The sequence below is a fragment of the Ranitomeya imitator genome, chromosome 8 (assembly GCF_032444005.1).
Source record: "Ranitomeya imitator isolate aRanImi1 chromosome 8, aRanImi1.pri, whole genome shotgun sequence".
Classification (NCBI taxonomy): domain Eukaryota; kingdom Metazoa; phylum Chordata; class Amphibia; order Anura; family Dendrobatidae; genus Ranitomeya; species Ranitomeya imitator.
The window spans coordinates 74,085,287-74,105,156 of NC_091289.1; positions in this window are offsets into that span (position 1 = coordinate 74,085,287).

Below are 19,870 nucleotides of genomic sequence, written 5' to 3' on the forward strand. Positions count from 1 at the left end.
CTACAATATCTTTTTTGTGGAAAAAAAAAATATTTTTTATTTTCATGACTCTGCATTCTAAACTTCTGTGAAGCACTTGGGCATTCAAAGTTCTCACCACACATCTAGATAAGTTCCTTGGGGGGTCTAGTTTCCAAAATGGGGTCACTTGTGGAGGGTTTCTACTGGTTAGGTACATCAGGGGCTCTGCAAACGCAACATAATACCCGCAGACCATTCTATCAAAGTCTGCATTCCAAAACGGCGCTCCTTCCTTCCGAGCTCTGCCGTGCGCCCAAACAGTGGTTTACCCCCACATATGGGGTACCAGCATACTCAGGACAAATTGGACAACAACTTTGGGGTCCAATTTCTCTTGTTACCCTTGTGAAAATAAAAACTTGGGGGCTAAAAAATCTTTTTTGTGGAAAAAAAAATATTTTTTATTTTCACGGCTCTGCATTATAAACTTCTCTGAAGCACTTGGGCATTCAAGGTTCTCACCACACATCTAGATAAGTTCCATGGGGGGTCTAGTTTCCAAAATGGGGTCACTTGTGGGGGATTTCTACTGTTTAGGCACATCAGGGGCTCTCCAAACGCGACATGGCGTCCGATCTCAATTCCAGCCAATTCTACATTGAAAAAGTAAAACGGCACTCTTTCTCTTCCAAGCTCTGCGGTGCGCCCAAACAGTGGTTTACCCCCACATATTGGGTATCGACGTACTCAGGAGAAATTGCACAACAACTTTAGTGGTCTAATTTCTCCTGTTACCCTTGTGAAAATAAAAATTTGTGGGCAAAAAGATCATTTTTGTAGAAAAAATGCACATTTTTTTTTTCACGGCTCTACGTTATAAACTTCTGTGAAGCATATGGGGGTTCAAAGTGCTCGCCACACATCTAGATAAGTTCCTTAAGAGGTCTAGTTTCCAAAATGGTGTCACTTGTGGGGGGGTTCCACTGTTTAGGCACATCAGGGGCTCTCCAAGCGCGACATGGCGTCCAATCTCAATTCCAGCCAATTCAACATTGAAAAAGTAAAACGGCGCTCCTTCACTTCCAAGCTCTGCGGTGCGCCCAAACAGTGGTTTACCCTCACATATGGGGTATCGACGTATTCAGGAGAAATCGCACAACAACTTTTGTGGTCTAATTTCTCCTGTTACCCTTGTGAAAATAAGAATTTGTGGGCGAAAAGATCATTTTTGTGTAAACAAAAGCGATTTTTTATTTTCACGGCTCTACGTTATAAACTTCTGTGAAGCACTTGGGGGTTCAAAGTGCTCACCACACATCTAGATAAGTTCCTTAAGGGGTCTAGTTTCCAAAATGGTGTCACTTGTGGGGAGTTTCCACTGTTTAGGCACATCAGGGGCTCTCTAAACGTGACATGGCGTCCGATCTCAATTCCAGCCAATTCTGCATTGAAAAAGTCAAACGGCGCTCCTTCACTTCTAAGTTCTGTGGTGCGCCCAAAAAGTTGTTTACCCCCACATATGGGGTATTGGCGTATTCAGGAGAAATTGCATAACAAAATTTATGGTTACATTTCTGTTTTTACACTTGTGAAAATAAAAAAAATGGTTCTGAATTAAGATGTTTGCAAAAAAAAGTTAAATGTTCATTTTTTCCTTCCACATTGTTTCAGTTCCTGTGAAGCACGTAAAGGGTTAATAAACTTCTTGAATGTGGTTTTGAGAACCTTGAGGGGTGTAGTTTTTAGAATGGTGTCACACTTGGTTATTTTCTATCATATAGTATAGAAAATCCTCAGCACAGCCTAGAGGGGGAGGTGCACAGTCATAGGTTCCCAAACCTTAGTATAGATAGTGCAAGTGACTAGCACACTCCAAAGTGTTGTGATGCAAAGGGGGTTTATTTACATACAGTAATCAAACGTTTCGGTCGATACAGGACCTTCATCAGTGTACTATAAGGGAATATATACAAAAAAAGTGACCTAAAATATAAAGCAAAACAGAATATAGAAAATAACAAAAAACAAAAATACAAAAGAACAAAAGTATGTACATCACAGAATAATACAGTCATGTATATGGATACACATGAACAACTACAATGGAGTACATACAGAATATCATGAACCTCTGTTCTATAAGATATATACGTATGCATAGAGACATATGGATATGGTGGCAAGGGTATAGAAGGAAACATCGGGAAGAATTGGAATATAGCCGTGGGGCAGGTAAATATATGTGTGATAAGCAGTGGAGAAGGAAAAATGGACAACGTACCTAGTGATAACTGTAAACCTGGTAGAGCCCCCAATATAAGAGAAAATTGCATCTATAAGAGAAGCAGTGTAAAATGCTGTAGTCAATGAAAGCTGGTATAACCAGTAGTGACCCCTAGAGAGGCTAAGTACATACCTATACAGCTGGCCTAAAAGATTAGGGCCGCAAGCACAGTGGAACCTGCCTAATAGAAAAGGCATGTGGAAGAATATAAGGATACTGGCACGAAAAAACTGCTGTATAGAAAAAGAGCCACGTGCTGTATAAGGAACGGAGGACTTACCCACTATTATAGGATACAGGGTACACGCGGTGTCCACCGCAAGTGCAGTGGGGAGGTACGTGCCCGGTGTGTCTATTTATAGTTTATGGGGAGAGCGCTGATGTGTGTGCTGGGATACGGCTAAGGGGAACCGGAAGGGGCGGAGCGGTGATGACGCGAGCGTCACATGACGTGTCACTATGCTCAAACGTAGAGAGGCGTACTGGATCCATGAGCTCAATACGTTGAGCCCTAAAGGTTTAAACAGAGACTATGAGCTATCATCTTTCATTTGAAACACTATATTGTGATCACCACCTTAGGTGACCATCATGGTCTATACATCTCTGCCTATGGTCTTATGTTACATCTTATTCGTTGCAATTTTTACTCTATTTTATTTGTTCTGGATGACTATTTATGTTTCAGCTTTTGACTTAACACAAGTACCAGTGGATTCCTATGTGTGATGACCGTTTATTCAAGGTTTATGTACATACACCGTCAACATGTATGATCCGTTGTGTGGCTGTTGCGATGAGGTTTTAAAATGGCTTTGTGCCACACGCTAGACTCAGATCTCACATCTTTATAGATGTCTGTCGCACCAATTAAAGGGCTATACTATACATTCTCCATATACTAACATTGCGGCCCTGTTGATTAAGAGTTCTACACTGTGTAAATTGTGACACTGTATGCCTTCATAGTTTACCCGTCATATGTATGTTTCAATGTCTAGATCAGGTAACCTATTTTCTGATTTACAGATATGCGGTGTCTTTTTCTTCCCTATACTAATTATGTTTCTCTTCTTACAGAACCGACCTTTCTGACTCCACCTCTGACTATCGTGACACTCTACGGCCACCGCATTGCACTTTGTATAGCGGCTCACCACTTGGAACGCACCATCATATATTTCTTCTGTGTCTGTGGAATGCTCCTTTTCTCTGCCCCCAGCGGCCATGTGACGCTTGCACCATCACCGCACCGTTCATTGCGGTTTCCCAGGTGGAACGCACCACCATGTTTCTTTTAGTCTGTGGAACGCACTCATCTCTGCCCCAGCGGTCATGTGACGATCGCACCATCACCGCACCCTGCTTTGCGGTTTCCCAGGTGGAACGCACTACCATTCTCCTTTGAGTCTGTGGAACGCACTCATCTCTGCCCCCAGCGGTCATGTGACGCTCGCGTCATCACCGCTCCGCCCCTTCCGGTTCCCCTTAGCCGTATCCCAGCACACACATCAGCGCTCTCCCCATAAACTATAAATAGACACACCGGGCACGTACCTCCCCACTACACTTGCAGTGGACACCGCGTGTACCCTGTATCCTATAATAGTGGGTAAGTCCTCCGTTCCTTATACAGCACGTGGCTCTTTTTCTATACAGCAGTTTTTTCGTGCCAGTATCCTTATATTCTTCCACATGCCTTTTCTATTAGGCAGGTTCCACTGTGCTTGCGGCCCTAATCTTTTAGGCCAGCTGTATAGGTATGTACTTAGCCTCTCTAGGGGTCACTACTGGTTATACCAGCTTTCATTGACTACAGCATTTTACACTGCTTCTCTTATAGATGCAATTTTCTCTTATATTGGGGGCTCTACCAGGTTTACAGTTATCACTAGGTACGTTGTCCATTTTTCCTTCTCCACTGCTTATCACACATATATTTACCTGCCCCACGGCTATATTCCAATTCTTCCCGATGTTTCCTTCTATACCCTTGCCACCATATCCATATGTCTCTATGCATACGTATATTTCTTATAGAACAGAGGTTCATGATATTCTGTATGTACTCCATTGTAGTTGTTCATTTGTATCCATATACATGACTGTATTATTCTGTGATGTACATACTTTTGTTCTTTTGTATTTTTGTTTTTTGTTATTTTCTATATTCTGTTTTGCTTTATATTTTAGGTCACTTTTTTTGTATATATTCCCTTATAGTACACTGATGAAGGTCCTGTATCGACCGAAACGTTTGATTACTGTATGTAAATAAACCCCCTTTGCATCACAACACTTTGGAGTGTGCTAGTCACTTGCACTATCTATATTTTCTATCATATAGACCCCTCAAAATGACTTCAAATGTGATGTGGTCCCTAAAAAAAAAATGGTGTTGTAAAAATGAGAAATTGCTGGTCAACTTTTAACCCTTATAACTCCCTAACAAAAAAAAATTTTGTTTCCAAAATTGTGCTGATGTAAAGTAGACATGTGGGAAATGTTATTTATTAACTATTTTTCGTGACATATCTCTCTGATTTAAGGGCATAAAAATACAAAGTTTGAAAATTGCAAAATTTTAAAAATTTTCGCCATATTTCCGTTTTTTTCATAAATAATCGCAAGTAATATCGAAGAAATGTTACCACTAACATGAAGTACAATATGTCATGAAAAAACAATCTTAGAATCAGCGGGATCCGTTGAAGCGTTTCAGAGTTATAACCTCATGAAGTGACAGTGGTCAGAATTGCAAAAATTGGCCTGGTCATTAAGTACCAAATTGGCTCTGTCACTAAGGGGTTAAATTCATTGTCTGTCATTTCACTCCCTCTTTTTCTTGTATGCTTCTCTCACAATGGCTTCCACATACAGAGTCATCTTGCATCTGTTGTGGTCTTTTGCCATTTAAAAACATCAAGGTCTAGCACCAAGTGACACTGGTCTTTCAGTTGGAAGGTATTTCAAACCCTCAAATGAGAAATGCACATTTATGCATTCACCAAGACCAAACCCAATTCATCATATCTCAGCCAGCGCATACATAATAGTATGCGCACAGGAATATTTCTCTTCGTACAAACTGTAAAATGAAAACAAACATCATTAGACATCAAAAAATGGCAAAACTGTTCAAACACAATTCTCATGGAATGTTCCACAACTTTTATCTAAAAATCTGCAATTAGATTAGTCCATGAGGGAATAAGGACATGGTATTGGAGGAGTGAAAGGGGCGGTTACAGTAGAGACTTTGTCTTCAGGTGTCCCACCTCTATCTTTCCAACCCCCTATCTCATTTGTCACCACCCTCCTGGGCTTGGCGACTTGCAATTTGCCTTTTTTCCTCAGATCTTTCCATCTTCTGAACAGGTCACTAGTAGGGATCCCATCTATCTCCTGGAATGGAACTTCACAAGCTATCAGGTCACAAAACAACTCAATCCTGCTCTTTCTAACTTGGGTATTATCTCCTTTTCTTCTTTCTTGATCTACTCTGTCTAATGTGCAATTTTTTTACACTTTTGCTTTTTCTAGAGCAGATAACTGGGAGATTAAACTGCATGCTGTTTAGACAGTAATGGAATTTCCCATAAGCGCTCTGAACATGGTAAATAATGTACAAATGTAAGCAGCTGGGGCACTGTTGTGAATTCTGCTTTTGGGTTCCCCCGAGTGGTTGTATGTGGGAATGCAGTTGTCCCTGAGTCGCAGTCTTGGCCAGGTGTATCTGCTGATTGCAGTTCTGACTGGGATATTTAGGTGTGCAGGATTCATTAGTCCTTGCCAGTTGTCCATGGTTCTGGGAGGAGTAGGTTCTCTGTCTGGTTCCTCTTGCCTTGCTGCTAATTCAGCAAAGAAAAGTGTTTGTTTGTTTTTTTCCTGTGGCACACTTGCTGTGTGCTAATAATTTTGTGCTATTCATTTGTTTCTTGTCCAGCTTAGATTGTGTCAGTGTTTTCTCAGTCTAGTTGGATTCTCAGGAGTTGCAGATATACGCTCCACATCTTTAGTTAGATGGTTGAACTTTTTGTATCATCTGCTGTGGATATTTTTTGAAGGGTTTTTTACTGACCGCTTAGTATTCTGTCCTATCCTTTCCTATTTAGCTAGAAGTGGCCTCTTTTGCTAAATCCTGTTTCCTGCCTGCGTGTGTCTTTCCTCTATTACTCACAGTCAATATTTGTGGGGGGCTGCCTATCCTTTGGGGTTCTGCTCTGAGGCAAGGTAGAATTCCTATTTCCATCTATAGGGGTATTTAGTCCTCCGGCTGTGTCGAGGTGTCTAGGGTTTGTTAGGCACACCCCACGGCTACTTCTAGTTGCGGTGTTAAGTTCAGGATTTGCGGTCAGTATAGGTTCCACCAACTCCACAGAAAGTTCCATGTGGCTCCAAGGCCACCAGATCATAACAGTACAACTGACCAATAATGAGTTAAATGCATCTCAGAAGAAGGGAAAAAAGGTGTTGAGCCATTTTTTTTTCTGTAGTCTGCTTTTTATTTTCTTCCCTCTTTATTTCTGGGTGGCTGAGGAGTTTTGTGCTAGCATGGATGTTCAGGAATTAGCTTCTCGTGTAGACCAGCTTGCTGCTAGGGTACGAGGTATTTCTGATTATATTGTTCAGACTCCTGCTTTAGAGCCGAAGATTCCTACTCCTGATTTGTTTTTCGGTGGCAGGTCCAAATTTTTGATTTTTAAAAACAACTGTAAACTGTTTTTTTTTGCTCTGAGACCTCGATCCTCTGGTGATTCCATTCAGCAGGTGAAAATCATCATCTCCCTGCTGCGTGGCAATCCACAGGATTGGGCATTTTCCCTGGAATCTGGGAATCCAGCTTTGCTTAATGTAGACTCCTTTTTTCAGGCTTTAGGATTATTATATGATGAACCTAATTCTGTGGATCAAGCGGAGAAGACCTTGTTGGCCTTGTCTCAGGGTCAGGAGGCGGCAGAATTGTATTGTCAGAGATTTAGAAAATGGTCTGTGTTGACTAAATGGAATGATGATGCTTTGGCGGCAATTTTCAGAAAGGGTCTTTCTGAATCCGTTAAAGATGTTATGGTGGGGTTTCCCACACCTTTTGGTCTGAGTGATTCTATGTCTCTGGCCATTCAGGTTGACTGACGCTTGCGGGAGCGCAGAGCTGTGCGCGCTGTGGCGTTGTCCTCAGAGCAAATTCCTGAGCCTATGCAGTGTGATAGGATTCTGTCTAGAACGGAACGACAAGGATTCAGACAGAATAGGTTGTGTTATTATTGTGGGGACGCTTCTCATGTTATTTCAGTCTGCCCTAAGCGTACAAAGAAGATCGCTAGTTCATTTACCATCAGTACTGTACAACCTATATTTCTGTTATCTGTGTCCTTGATCTGCTCATTGTCATCATTTTCTGTCATGGCGTTTGTGGATTCAGGCGCCGCCTTGAACTTAATGGACTTTGAGTTTGCCAGGCGTTGTGGTTTTCCCTTGCAGCCTTTGCAGAACTCTATTCCTTTAAGGGGCATCGATGCTACACCTTTGACTAAAAATAAGCCCCAGTTTTGGACACAGGTGACCATGCGCATGGCGCCAGCCCATCAGGAAGATTGTCGATTTCTGGTGTTGCATAATTTGCATGATGCTATCGTGCTGGGTTTTCCATGGTTGCAGGTACATAATCCTGTGTTAGATTGGAAATCTATGTCTGTGACTAGTTGGGGTTGTCAGGGGGCTCATAATGATGTTCCCTTGATGTCAATCTCCTCTTCTTCTTCTTTTGAAATTCCAGTTTTTGTCTGATTTTCAGGATGTATTTGATAAGCCCAAGTCCAGTTCCCTTCCACCGCACAGGGACTGTGATTGTGCTATTGACTTGATTCCAGGCTGTAAGTTTCCTAAGGGCCGACTTTTCAATCTGTCTGTGCCTGAACATACCGTCATGCGGAGTTATATTAAGGAGTCTTTGGAGAAAGAGCATATTCGGCCATCTTCTTCACCGCTGGGAGCGGGATTTTTTTTGTTGCTAAGAAGGATGGCTCCTTGAGACCCTGTATTGATTATCGCCTCTTGAATAAGATCACTGTCAAGTTTCAATACCCTTTACCTTTGCTTTCTGATTTGTTTGCTAGGATTAAGGGGGCTAGTTGGTTTACTAAGATTGACCTTCGGGGGCATATAATCTTGTCCGTATTAAGCAGGGTGATGAATGGAAAACTGCGTTTAATACGCCCGAAGGCCATTTTGAATACCTTGTGATGCCATTCGGGCTCTCTAATGCTCCGTCTGTTTTTCAGTCCTACATGCATGATATCTTCCGGACTTATCTTGATAAATTCTTGATTGTATATTTGGACGATATTTTGATTTTTTCCGATGATTGGGAGTCTCATGTGCAACAGGTCAGGATGGTATTTCAGATCCTTCGTGACAATGCTTTGTTTGTGAAGGGGTCTAAGTGTCTCTTTGGGGTGCAGAAGGTTTCTTTTTTGGGCTTCATTTTTTCTCCCTCATCTATGGAGATGGATCCGGTTAAGGTTCAGGCCATTCATGATTGGATTCAACCCACATCCGTGAAGAGCCTTCAGAAATTTTTGGGTTTTGCAAATTTTTATTGCCGTTTCATTGCTAACTTCTCTAGCGTAGTTAAACCCTTGACCGATTTGACGAAGAAAGGCGCTGATGTGGCAAATTGGTCCTCTGCGGCTGTCTCTGCCTTTCAGGAGCTTAAACGCTGATTTACTTCTGCTCCGGTGTTGCGCCAACCGGATGTTTTGCTTCCGTTTCAGGTTGAGATTGACGCTTCTGAGATTGGGGCAGGGGCCGTTTTGTCTCAAAGGGATTCTGTTGGTTCCGTGTTGAAGCCGTGTGCCTTCTATTCCCGTAAGTTTTCGCCTGCTGAACGCAATTATGATGTCGGCAATCGGGAGTTGTTGGCTATGAAGTGGGCGTTTGAGGAGTGGCGATATTGGCTTGAGGGAGCTAAGCACCGTATTATGGTCTTGACCGATCATAAGAATCTGATTTATCTCGAGTCTGCCAAACGGCTGAACCCTAGACAGGCTCGATGGTCCTTATTTTTTTCCCGTTTTGATTTTGTGGTTTCGTATCTTCCGGGTTCTAAGAATGTTAAGGCTGATGCCCTCTCTAGGAGTTTTTTGCCTGATTCTCCTGAGGTCCTTGAACCGGTCGGCATTCTGAAAGAAGGGGTGGTTCTTTCTGCCATTTCCCCTGATTTGCGACGGGTCCTTCAGGAATTTCAGGCTGACAGACCTGACCGCTGTCCAGTGGGGAAACTGTTTGTTCCTGACAGATGGACTAGTAGAGTGATTTCTGAGGTTCACTGTTCTGTGTTGGCTGGTCATCCTGGTATTTTTGGTACCAGAGATTTGGTTGGTAGGTCCTTTTGGTGGCCTTCTTTGTCACGTGATGTGCGTTCTTTTGTGCAGTCCTGTGGGACTTGTGCGCGGGCCAAGCCTTGTTATTCCCGCGCTAATGGGTTGCTTTTGCCATTGCCGGTCCTTGAGAGGCCCTGGACGCATATTTCTATGGATTTTATTTTGGATCTTCCGGTTTCCCAGAAGATGTCTGTTATCTGGGTTGTTTGTGACCGGTTCTCTAAGATGGTTCATTTGGTGCCTTTGCCTAAATTGCCTTCCTCTTCAGATTTGGTTCCGGTGTTTTTTCAGCATGTGGTTCGTCTGCATGGTATTCCGGAGAATATTGTGTCCGACAGAGGTTCCCAGTTTGTTTCTAGGTTTTGGCGGGCCTTTTGTGCTAGGCTGGGCATTGATTTGTCTTTTTCTTCTGCATTTTATCCTCAGACAAATGGCCAGACCGAGCGAACTAATCAGACTTTGGAGACTTATTTGAGATGCTCTGTGTCTGCTGATCAGGATGATTGGGTGGCCTTCTTGCCATTGGCCGAGTTTGCCCTTAATAATCGGGCTAGTTCGGCTACTTTGGTTTCGCCTTTCTTTTGTAATTTTGGTTTTCATCCTCGTTTTTCTTCTGGGCAGGTTTAACCTTCTGACTGTCCTGGTGTGGATTCTGTGGTTGACAGGTTGCAGCAGATTTGGGCTCATGTGGTGGACAATTTGGTGTTGTCTCAGGAGGAGGCTCAACGTTTTGCTAACCGTCGTCGGTGTGTTGGTTCCCGGCTTCGGGTTGGGGATCTAGTCTGGTTGTCTTCCCGTCATGTTCCTATGAAGGTTTCTTCCCCTAAGTTTAAGCCTCGGTTTATTGGTCCTTATAGGATTTCTGAGATTATTAATCCGGTGTCTTTTCGATTGGCGCTTCCGGCCTCTTTTGCTATCCATAATGTCTTCCATAGATCTTTATTGCGGAAATATGTGGTGCCCGTTGTTCCCTCTGTTGATCCTCCGGCCCCTGTCTTGGTTGATGGAGAGTTGGAGTATGTGGTTGAGAAGATTTTGGATTCTCGTTTTTCGAGGCGGAGGCTTCAGTACCTTGTCAAATGGAAGGGTTATGGCCAGGAGGATAATTCTTGGGTTTTTGCCTTTGATGTCCATGCTGCTGATTTGGTCCGTGCCTTTCATCTAACTCGTCCTGATGGTCCTGGGGGCCCTGGTGAGGGTTCGGTGACCCCTCCTCAAGAGGGGGATACTGTTGTGAATTCTGCTTTTGGGTTCCCTCCAGTGGTTGTAGGTGGGAATGCAGTTGTCCCTGAGTCGCAGTCTTGGCCAGGTGTATCTGCTGATTGCAGTTCTGACTGGGATATTTAGGTGTGCAGGATTCATTAGTCCTTGCCAGTTGTCCATGGTTCTGGGAGGAGCAGGTTCTCTGTCTGGTTCCTATTGCCTTGCTGCTAATTCAGCAAAGATAAGTGTTTGTTTTTTTTTTCCTGTGGCACACTTGCTGTGTGCTAATAATTTTGTGCTATTCATTTGTTTCTTGTCCAGCTTAGATTGTGTCAGTGTTTTCTCAGTCTAGTTGGATTCTCAGGAGTTGCAGATATACGCTCCACATCTTTAGTTAGATGGTGGAACTTTTTGTATCATCTGCTGTGGATATTTTTTGAAGGGTTTTTTACTGACCGCTTAGTATTCTGTCCTATCCTTTCCTATTTAGCTAGAAGTGGCCTCTTTTGCTAAATCCTGTTTCCTGCCTGCATGTGTCTTTCCTCTATTACTCACAGTCAATATTTGTGGGGGGCTGCCTATCCTTTGGGGTTTTGCTCTGAGGCAAGGTAGAATTCCTATTTCCATCTATAGGGGTATTTAGTCCTCCGGCTGTGTCGAGGTGTCTAGGGTTTGTTAGGCACACCCCACGGCTACTTCTAGTAGCGGTGTTAAGTTCAGGATTTGCGGTCAGTATAGGTTCCACCAACTCCAGAGAAAGTTCCATGTGGCTCTAAGGCCACCAGATCATAACAGGGCACCTTCTATGAACTTATTTTTCATCATTACTGTCATCACTGCAGCATCTGGTCTCTTCCAATCCTCAACAACAGCAAAGTGATCATTCAAATCTGGCAAAGGATTGCGAGTTATACCACCTATTCATGCGATTTCTCTCAATCTCTGATTTCTCATGCGATTTCTCTGCAAGATACTCCCATCATCTTTGTGGTATTAATTCAATAGGAAAGTCATAGACTTGTGCCACAGAATCCCTCACCAAATGAAATAGGGAAATTTTGAAGTGCCTGGACACATACCCATCCAATGGCTGCTGCTGATTTTTGTTCCTTTGAATCATACCTTGGGAGATCAAATTTGACAGCCATATCCTGGGTATTTGATCAGCGCTGTCCCTCCATATACCGTATATACTCGAGTATAAGCCGAGATTTTCAGCCCAAATTTTTGGGCTGAAAGTGCCCCCCTCGGCTTATACTCGAGTCACGGTAGCGGTGGGGTCGGCGGGTGAGGGGGTGAGGGCGCTGAGGCATACTTACCTAGTCCCAGCGATCCTCGCGCTGTCCCTGCCGTCCCACGGGCTTCGGCGCTGCAGTTTCTTCCTCTCTTCAGCGGTCACGTGGGACCACTCATTACAGAAATGAATAAGCGGCTCCACCTCCCATAGGGGCGGAGCCGCTTATTCATTTCTCTAATCAGCGGTGCCGGTGACCGCTGATAGAGAAAGAAGCTGCGGCACCGAAGACAGGAGGGGACAGCGCGAGGATCGCCAGGACTAGGTGAGTATAGCATATTCACCTGTCCTCGTTCCAGCCGCCGGGCGCCGATCCATCTTCCCGGCCGGCGCCTCCATCTTCCCGGCGTCTCTGCTCTCTGACTGTTCAGGCAGAGGGCGCGATGACGCATACAGTGTGCGCGGCGCCCTCTGCCTGATCAGTCAGAGAGCAGAGACGCCGGGAAGATGGAGGCGCCACGAGACGCCGGGAGCTGCAATCAAGGGAGGTGAGTATGTGTTTTTTTTTCTTTATTGGGCAGCGGCGGCACAAATTTATGTGGAACATCTATGGGGCACAGTGAACGGTGCAGAGCACCGTATATGGCACAGCACAGCTCTGGGGCACAGTGAACGGTGCAGAGCACCGTATATGGCACAGCACAGCTATGGGGCACAGTGAACGGTGCAGAGCACCGTATATGGCACAGCACAGCTATGGGGCACAGTGAACGGTGCAGAGCACCGTATATGGCACAGCACAGCTATGGGGCACAGTGAACGGTGCAGAGCACCGTATATGGCACAGCTATGGGGCACAGTGAACGGTGCAGAGCACCGTATATGGCACATCTATGGGGCACAATGAACGGTGCAGAGCACCGTATATGGCACAGCTAGGGGGCACAATGAACGGTGCAGAGCACTATATGGTTCACACCTATGGGGAAATATGAACGGTGCAGAGCACTATATGGCACAGCTATGGGGAAATAATGATCTATTTTTATTTTTGAAATTCACCGGTAAATGCTGCATTTCCACCCTAGGCTTATACTCGAGTCAATAAGTTTTCCCAGTTTTTTGTGGCAAAATTAGGGGGGTCGGCTTATACTCGGGTCGGCTTATACTCGAGTATATACGGTACTTATTACATTCCTGTGCCATCGGGGTCCATGGTCCTGATAACACCCATTCTGGCAAAGCTCTGACACTTTCAACTGCTTTCCTATTCTTAAACTGATTCAATTTTGCAAACATTTTTATTCAAAACAAATCCCACCGCTGTCACCACTTTGTTTTGTTAAGGTTCAAGGAATTGTGATGAATAAATAAATGCTCACACGAAAATTGAATGAACAAAAATGAATTTACTTAGTAAAAGATAATAGTCACTCAAATAGCACATGATCAATAAAGTCATACATTACGTTAGTATGGTAGAAGTCAATCAGCCTAGTCTGTCTCCAATCACTCCTCCATCTGTGTGAATCTGTCCATTTCTGTTGCATCTCCTTTTTTATATGTTAAACTACTACATTGAAACTTCTCTAAAGGCTTTGATCTTTATCATGGTCTGCCAGTATGAAACCCCCTAAAGCCAAATAGATAAGAACAAGTATCTAACATATACAGTCCATGGTGGCGTAGTGTGTTACTTATGGTAGGCCTTGTTACATTGGTCCCAGCTCTCTGCAGTTCATTCACTAGGTCCCCCCGCGTGGTTCTGGGAATTTTGCTCACCGTTCTTGTGATCATTCTGACCCCACGGGGTGGGATTTTGCGTGGAGCCCCAGATCGAGGGAGATTATCAGTGGTCTTGTATGTCTTCCATTTTCTAATTATTGCTCCCACTGTTGATTTCTTCACTCCAAGCTGGTTGGCTATTGCAGATTCAGTCTTCCCAGCCTGGTGCAGGGCTACAATTTTGTTTCTGGTGTCCTTTGACAGCTCTTTGGTCTTCACCATAGTGGTGTTTGGAGTCAGACTGTTTGAGGGTGTGCACAGGTGTCTTTTTATACTGATAACAAGTTTAAACAGGTGCCATTACTACAGGTAATGAGTGGAGGAAAGAGGAGACTCTTAAAGAAGAAGTTACAGGTCTGTGAGAGCCAGAAATCTTGATTGTTTGTTTCTGACCAAATACTTATTTTCCACCATAAATATGCAAATAAAATGTTAAAAAAAAACAGACAATGTGATTTTCTGGATTTTTTTTTTCTCAGTTTGTCTCCCATAGTTGAGGTCTACCTATGATGTAAATTACAGACGCCTCTCATGTTTTTAAGTGGTGGAACTTGCACTATTGCTGGCTGACTAAATACTTTTTTGCCCCACTGTAATTAACATATATATGATACCCTCTCCTGAGAATGAACTAATCAGGTAGCTCTCATCTTTGACATGCCAACAATCCTTTGTTAGCATATAAACAAATTACTGGTCATTTACATTCCTTTGTTAGATTGACCATCTAGTTAAGGGTACATTTAAGTTTCAATGATCTTCTGTGAACTCCATACAGTAAGGATATGCTGAATATTATATAACGAACTGATTGAAACCTTCTAAAAATCTCTATAATTAGTATTAATTAATTGGAGTGTTGAAATCATTTAAAAATATAACATACTACACATCTAGCCAGCGTTATCCCACGTATGGACATAGATGCTGAAATCCTACTTCTGCTTGGCAGAGAATTTAAGGATACATAAGGTCCGCCAACAATGTGATGGTCCCGACTACACCCACTACGCCCAGAGACTCGACTTGGGGTGGGTAGTCATAGGAAATGTATGCTTGAACCAAACAGGAGTTGATTCCTTTAAGACCCATGTACGCCGGGACGGACACACTACTTTCTGCAAACCATGCCCTCATCACTATGAGGTGAAAAAGAAACCTCCAGATCCTGTACAGCTGCCTGATGTCTTCCCTTCTCCCTATGCTGATGACTTGGGAAGATCAGTGTTTCGTACCACTAAGAATGACAAAGTATCCCTGTCAATGGAAGACAAAGAATTTGTCAAGATAATGGACAATGAGTTCCTTAAGAATGAGACTAATCACTGGGTTTTACCCCTACCCTTCCAAGCTACCAGGGTAAGGCTTCCGAACAATCATGAACAAGCGTTGTCCAGACTCAACTCTCTCCAGCGCACACTAAGCAGCAAACCGGAGATGAAAGAACATATCGTCACCTTTATGGGAAAAATATTCCATAACAACCATGCGGAGTCAGCGCCTCCCTTAAAAGTAAAATGAGGAGTGCTGGTACCTACCCTCATTCGGAGTATATCACCCACAAAAACCTAAGCAAATTAGAGTTGTCTTTGATTCAAGTGCGAAACATCAAGGCACATCTCTGGACGTCTTACGAGTCCTAATCTGACAAACAACCTAGTAAGAGTGTTGATGAGATTCAGGAAATAGCCCATTGCCATTACCTGTTGTGAATTCCGTTCTGGAGCTCCCTCCTGTGGTTGCTAGTGGTATTTTTGTGAGTTCTGCCCTTGGGCTCCCTCTGGTGGTTTCGAGTGGAACTGCTGCTTCTTTAGGTAGCTGTAGCAGCTGCCTTCACTAATCGCCTTGCCTGGGTTTGTTATTTAAACCTGCTCTGGGCTTTAGTTCATGCCTGCTGTCAATGTTCTTGGTTGGATTTTTGTTATGACCTGGTGGTTAGGAGCACCCGGAATGACCTGATGGTTAAACTCACAGGACAAGCTCTGGGAAGTGGGAACTTTGCTGACCGCAATCCCTAATCCTATCACACACACTAGAAATAGCCGTGGAGCGTACCTAACAGGCCTAGACGCCTCGGACACAGCCTAACAACTAGCTAGCCCTAGAGATAGAAAATAAAGCCTACCTTGCCTCAGAGAAATTTCCCCAAAGGAAAAGGCAGCCCCCCACAAATATTAACTGTGAGTAAAGATGAAAGTCACAAACACAGAAATGAAACAGGTTTTAGCAAAGGGGAGGCCAGACTAACTAAATAGACAGAGGATAGGAAAGGTATCTTTGCGGTCAGCACAAAACTACAAAAGACCACGCAGAGTGTACAAAAAGACCCCCGCACTGACTCACGGTGCGGAGGTGCCACCCTGCATCCCAGAGCTTCCAGCTAGCAAGACAAAATCATGAAAGCAAGCTGGACTAGAAAACCATGAACAGAAAATAACAAACGGGGACTTAGCTTCTTGTAGGAAGATACAGGTCTCCAGAAAAATCCAAGAGCGAACTGAACCAGCACAGGAACAATGACAGCTGGCATGGAGTAACGATCTGAGTGGAGTTAAATAGAGCAGCCAACCAAAGGATAAACCACGTCACCTGTGTAAGGAACATCAGAAGCAGCAGCTACACTCACAGCCACCAGAGGGAGTCCATGGACAGAACTCGCCGAAGTACCATTCACGACCACAGGAGGGAGTTCAACAACAGAATTCACAACAGTACCCCCCCCCCCTTGAGGAGGGGTCACCGAACCCTCACCAGAGCCCCCAGGCTGATCAGGATGAGCCAAATGAAAGGCACGAACTAGATCAGCAGCATGAACATCAGAGGCAAAAACCCAGGAATTATCTTCCTGACCATAACCCTTCCACTTGACCAGGTACTGGAGTTTCCGTCTCGAAACACGAGAATCCAAAATCTTCTCTACCACATACTCCAACTCCCCCTCGACCAACACTGGGGCAGGAGGATCAACGGAGGGAACCATAGGCGCAACGTATCTCCGCCACAACGACCTATGGAACACATTATGGATGGCAAAAGAAGCTGGAAGGTCCAAACGAAATGACACAGGATTAAGAACTTCAGAAATCTTATATGGCCCAATGAAACAAGGCTTAAACTTAGGAGAGGAAACCTTCATAGCAACATGACGAGATGACAACCAAACCAAATTCCCAACACGAAGTCGGGGACCAACACAGCGCCGGCGGTTAGCGAAACGTTGAGCCTTCTCCTGGGACAATGTCAAATTGTCCACCACATGAGTCCAAATCTGCTGCAACCTGTCCACCACCGTATCCACACCAGGACAGTCCGAAGGCACAACCTGCCCTGAAGAGAAACGAGGATGGAAACCAGAATTACAGAAAAAAGAAGAAACTAAAGTAGCCGAGCTGGCCCGATTATTAAGGGCGAACTCAGCCAAAGGCAAGAAGGACACCCAATCATCCTGATCAGCAGAAACAAAGCATCTCAGATATGTTTCCAAAGTCTGATTAGTTCGTTCGGTTTGGCCATTAGTCTGAGAATGGAAAGCCGAAGAAAAAGACAAATCAATGCCCATCTTAGCACAAAAGGACCGCCAAAACCTCGAAACAAACTGGGAACCTCTGTCCGAGACGATGTTCTCTGGAATGCCATGCAAACGAACCACATGCTGGAAAAACAATGGCACCAAATCAGAGGAGGAAGGCAATTTAGACAAGGGTACCAAATGGACCATCTTAGAGAAGCGATCACAAACCACCCAAATGACCGATATCCTTTGAGAAACAGGGAGATCAGAAATAAAATCCATGGAAATATGCGTCCAGGGCCTCTTCGGGACCGGCAAGGGCAAAAGCAACCCACTGGCACGAGAACAGCAGGGCTTAGCCCGAGCACAAGTCCCACAGGACTGCACAAAAGAACGCACATCCCGTGACAAAGAAGGCCACCAAAAGGATCTAGCCACCAAATCTCTGGTACCAAAGATTCCAGGATGACCAGCCAACACCGAACAATGAACCTCAGAGATAACTCTACTAGTCCATCTATCAGGGACAAACAGTCTCTCCGCTGGACAACGGTCAGGTCTATCAGCCTGAAACTTCTGCAGCACGCGCCGCAAATCAGGGGAGATGGCAGACAAAATTACCCCTTCTTTGAGAATACCCGCCGGTTCCGGAATATCCGGAGAGTCAGGCACAAAACTCCTTGACATGGCATCAGCCTTCACATTCTTAGATCCCGGAAGGTATGAAACCACAAAATCAAAACGGGAGAAAAAGAGCGAACATCGAGCCTGTCTAGGATTCAACCGTTTGGCAGACTCGAGATAAGTCAAATTCTTGTGATCCGTCAAGACCACCACGCGATGTTTAGCTCCTTCAAGCCAATGTCGCCACTCCTCGAATGCCCACTTCATGGCCAACAACTCTCGATTGCCAACATCATAATTGCGCTCAGCAGGCGAGAATTTTCTAGAAAAGAAGGCACATGGTTTCATCACCGAGCCATCAGAACTTCTTTGCGACAAAACAGCCCCTGCTCCAATCTCAGAAGCATCAACCTCGACCTGAAACAGGAGCGAAACATCTGGCTGGCACAACACAGGGGCAGAAGAAAAACAACACTTCAACTCCTGAAAAGCCTCTACAGCTGCAGAGGACCAATTGACCACATCAGCACCTTTCTTGGTCAAATCAGTCAACGGTTTAGCAATACTAGAAAAATTAGCGATGAAGCGACGGTAAAAATTAGCAAAGCCCAGGAACTTCTGCAGGCTCTTCACAGATGTCGGCTGAGTCCAATCATAAATGGCCTGAACTTTAACAGGGTCCATCTCGATAGTAGAAGGGGAAAAAAATGAAACCCAAAAATGAAACCTTCTGAACTCCAAAGAGACACTTTGACCCCTTCACAAACAAGGAATTCGCACGAAGGACCTGGAACACCATTCTGACCTGCTTCACATGAGACTCCCAATCATCAGAAAAGACCAAAATGTCATCCAAATATACAATCATGAATCTATCCAGGTACTCTCGAAACATGTCATGCATAAAGGACTGAAACACAGATGGAGCATTAGAAAGCCCGAATGGCATAACCAGGTACTCAAAATGGCCCTCGGGCGTATTAAATGCTGTTTTCCATTCATCGCCCTGTCTAATTCGCACAAGATTATACGCCCCTCGAAGATCTATCTTGGTGAACCAACTAGCCCCCTTAATCCGAGCAAACAAATCAGACAGCAGCGGCAAAGGATACTGAAATTTGACTGTGATCTTATTAAGAAGGCGGTAATCAATACAAGGTCTCAAAGAGCCATCCTTCTTGGCCACAAAAAAGAACCCTGCTCCCAATGGTGAAGACGACGGGCGAATATGACCCTTCTCCAAGGACTCCTTTATATAACTCCGCATAGCGGCGTGTTCTGGCACCGATAAATTGAACAGTCGACCCTTAGGAAACTTACTACCCGGAATCAAATCAATAGCACAATCACAATCCCTATGAGGAGGTAGGGCACCGGATTTGGGCTCATCAAATACATCCCGGTAATCCGACAAAAACTCAGGGACTTCAGAAGGAGTGGAAGACGAAATTGACAGCAATGGAACATCTCCATGTACCCCTTGACAACCCCAGCTGGACACAGACATTGATTTCCAATCCAATACTGGGTTGTGGACCTGTAGCCATGGTAACCCCAAAACGACCACATCATGCAGATTATGCAACACCAAAAAGCGAATATCCTCCTGATGTGCAGGAGCCATGCACATGGTCAAATGAGTCCAGTACTGAGGCTTATTCTTGGCCAAAGGCGTAGCATCAATTCCTCTCAATGGAATGGGATACTGCAAGGGCTCCAAGAGAAAACCACAGCGCCTGGCAAACTCCAAGTCCATCAAGTTCAGGGCAGCGCCTGAATCCACAAATGCCATAACAGAATAGGACGACAGAGAGCAAATCACAGTAACGGAAAAAAAAAATTTAGACTGTACAGTACCAATGGTGGCAGACCTAGCGAACCGCTTA